Genomic DNA, 3786 nt, shown 5'->3' with positions numbered 1-3786 from the left:
TCTCTCTCTCTCTCTCTCTCTCTCTCTCTCTCTCTCTATTTCTCTCTCCCCCCCTCTCTCTCTCTCTCTCTCTCTTCCCCCCTCTCTCTCTCTCTCTCTCTCTTTCTCCCTCCCTCCCTCTCTCTCTCTCTCTCTCTCTCTCTCTTTCTCCCTCCCTCCCTCTCTCTCTCTCTCTCTCTCTCTCTCTCTTTCTCCCTCCCTCCCTCTCTCTCTCCCCCTCTCTCTCTCTCCCCCTCTCTCTCTCTCTCTCTCTCTCTCTCTCTCTCTCTCTCTCTCTCTCTCTCTCTCTCTCTCTCTCTCTCTCAGTGCATGCTGGGAGTGCTTTGTAGTTGAGAGGTCATGTGGCTCTGTCCTTACTTATTTTCTTGATTCTTTCCTTGGTCTTTTCTTTCATTGTTTATTTTCTATGGTGGAGGGTTAGCGCACTGTTAGTTTAGTGGTACCCACTGTTTTTGTTCAAAGTTTGGGAGGAAGAGGACGGAGTTTTAGTTTCCTGGGGTTTGAACGGTGTGGTGTGAGCGATGGCTTCGCAGCCTAGGGCGGAGGAGACAGTGTCGTTACGGCATGGATTCATGTGTGTTCCTCAGAATGGAGTTAAGGTGGAGGAGGTTCTGCTCACGGTCGGCGAACAGGTAGGAGCTGAATTTATACATTCTACATCCAGAATTAACAAAGCTGTGGTTGTGTTCATTCAAATATTACATTTAGTGGGCAGGCTGCTTGCTAGTGGAATATTTGTAAGGGATGTGTTGGTGCTGATTTCTCCTCTTTCTACCCCTTCGGCCAGGGTGGTAGTTGCAAACCTGCCTCCGTTTATTACGGATGATAAAATCCAGAAAGAGCTGAGTTGTTTTGGTAAGTTTGCTAGCGGTTTTCATGTACTGTCGGCAGGTTTTCAGGCAGACGCCTTTAAGCATGTCGTTTCGTTCCGGAGGCAAGTGTTCATGTTTCTGAATAACAATGAGCAACAGTTAAATGTGCATTTTAAAGTGAGGCATGAGGAGGGGCTCTACGCAGGGTTTGCCAGCACAGATAATCTACGGTGCTTTGAGTGTGGGGATTTGGGGCATAAGAGCTTTGCGTGCCCACATAAAGGCCGTAGACAAGGTGAGGGTTCAATCACCAGTGGGGGAAATAGAGGTCAACGTGCAGGAGGCCATGAGACACAGGCAGCAGAGACTGGGCCTAGTCATGTTATAGATGGTGGTGTAGATGAGGCTGGGTCTAGTCATGCTATAGATGGTGGTGTAGATGAGGCTGGGTCTAGTCATGCTATAGATGGTGGTGTAGATGAGGCTGGGTCTAGTCATGCTATAGATGGTGGTGTAGATGAGGCTGGGTCTAGTCATGCTATAGATGGTGGTGTAGATGAGGCTGGGCCTAGTCATGCTATAGATGGTGGGGTAGATGAGGCTGGGTCTAGTCATGCTATAGATGGTGGTGTAGATGAGGCTGGGTCTAGTCATGCTATAGATGGTGGTGTAGATGAGGCTGGGTCTAATGCTATAGATGGTGGTGTAGATGAGGCTGGGTCTAATGCTATAGATGGTGGTGTAGATGAGGCTGAGCCTAGTCATGCTATAGATGGCGGTGTAGATGAGGCTGGGTCTAGTCATGCTATAGATGGTGGTGTAGATGAGGCTGGGTCTAATGCTATAGATGGTGGTGTAGATGAGGCTGGGTCTAATGCTATAGATGGGGGTGTAGATGAGGCTGGGTCTAGTCATGCTATAGATGGTGGTGTAGATGAGGCTGGGTCTAGTCATGCTATAGATGGTGGTGTAGATGAGGCTGGGCCTAGTCATGCTATAGATGGTGGTGTAGATGAGGCTGGGTCTAGTCATGCTATAGATGGTGGTGTAGATGAGTCTGGGTCTAGTCATGCTATATAGATGGTGGTGTAGATGAGGCTGGGTCTAGTCATGCTATAGATGGTGGTGTAGATGAGGCTGGGTCTAATGCTATAGATGGTGGTGTAGATGAGGCTGGGCCTAGTCATGCTATAGATGGTGGTGTAGATGAGGCTGGGTCTAGTCATGCTATAGATGGTGGTGTAGATGAGGCAGGGTCTAGTCATGCTATAGATGGTGGTGTAGATGAGGCTGGGCCTAGTCATGCTATAGATGGTGGTGTAGATGAGGCTGGGTCTATTCATGCTATAGATGGTGGTGTAGATGAGGCTGGGCCTAGTCATGCTATAGATGGTGGTGTAGAAGAGGCTGGGTCTAGTCATGCTATAGATGGTGGGGTAGATGAGGCTGGGTCTAGTCATGCTATAGATGGTGGGGTAGATGAGGCTGGGTCTAGTCATGCTATAGATGGTGGTGTAGATGAGGCTGGGTCTAGTCATGCTATAGATGGTGGTGTAGATGAGGCTGGGTCTAGTCATGATATAGATGGTGGTGTAGATGAGGCTGGATCTAGTCATGCTATAGATGGTGGTGTAGATGAGGCTGGGTCTAGTCATGCTATAGATGGTGGTGTAGATGAGGCTGGGCCTAGTCATGCTATAGATGGTGGTGTAGATGAGGCTGGGTCTAGTCATGCTATAGATGGTGGTGTAGATGAGGCTGGGTCTAGTCATGCTATAGATGGTGGTTTTAGATGAGGCTGGGTCTAGTCATGCTATAGATGGTGGTGTAGATGAGGCTGGGTCTAGTCATGCTATAGATGGTGGTGTAGATGAGGCTGGGTCTAGTCATGCTATAGATGGTGGTGTAGATGAGGCTGGGCCTAGTCATGCTATAGATGGTGGTGTAGATGAGGCTGGGTCTAGTCATGCTATAGATGGTGGTGTAGATGAGGCTGGGTCTAGTCATGCTATAGATGGTGGTGTAGATGAGGCTGGGCCTAGTCATGCTATAGATGGTGGTGTAGATGAGGCTGGGTCTAGTCATGCTATAGATGGTGGTGTAGATGAGGCTGGGTCTAGTCATGCTATAGATGGTGGTTTTAGATGAGGCTGGGTCTAGTCATGCTATAGATGGTGGTGTAGATGAGGCTGGGTCTAGTCATGCTATAGATGGTGGTGTAGATGAGGCTGGGTCTAGTCATGCTATAGATGGTGGTGTAGGTGAGGCTGGGTCTAATGCTATAGATGGTGGTGTAGATGAGGCTGGGTCTAGTCATGCTATAGATGTTGGTGTAGATGAGGCTGGGTCTAGTCATGCTATAGATGGTGGTGTAGATGATACTGGGTCTAGTCATGCTATAGATGGTGGTGTAGATGAGGCTGGGTATAGTCATGCTATAGATGGTGGTGTAGATGAGGCTGGGTCTAGTCATGCTATAGATGGTGGTGTAGATGAGGCTGGGTCTAGTCATGCTATAGATGGTGGTGTAGATGAGGCTGGGTCTAGTCATGCTATAGATGGTGGTGTAGATGAGGCTGGGTCTAGTCATACTATAGATGGTGGTGTAGATGAGGCTGGGTCTAGTCATGCTATAGATGGTGGTGTAGATGAGGCTGGGTCTAGTCATGCTATAGATGGTGGTGTAGATGAGGCTGGGTCTAGTCATGATATAGATGGTGGTGTAGGTGAGGCTGGGTCTAGTCATGCTATAGATGGTGTTGTAGATGAGGCTGGGTCTAGTCATGCTATAGATGGTGTTGTAGATGAGGCTGGGTCTAGTCATGCTATAGATGGTGGTGTAGATGAGGCTGGGTCTAGTCATGCTATAGATGGTGGTGTAGATGAGGCTGGGTCTAGTCATGCTATAGATGGTGGTGTAGATGAGGCTGGGTCTAGTCATGCTATAGACGGTGGTGTAGATGAGGCTGGGTCT

This window comes from Coregonus lavaretus, assembly GCF_964263955.1.
Source record: "Coregonus lavaretus genome assembly, chromosome: 14".
Taxonomy (NCBI): Eukaryota; Metazoa; Chordata; class Actinopteri; order Salmoniformes; family Salmonidae; genus Coregonus; species Coregonus lavaretus.
The sequence above is the reverse complement of the archived record's forward strand: the minus strand, read 5'-3'. Positions refer to the sequence as shown.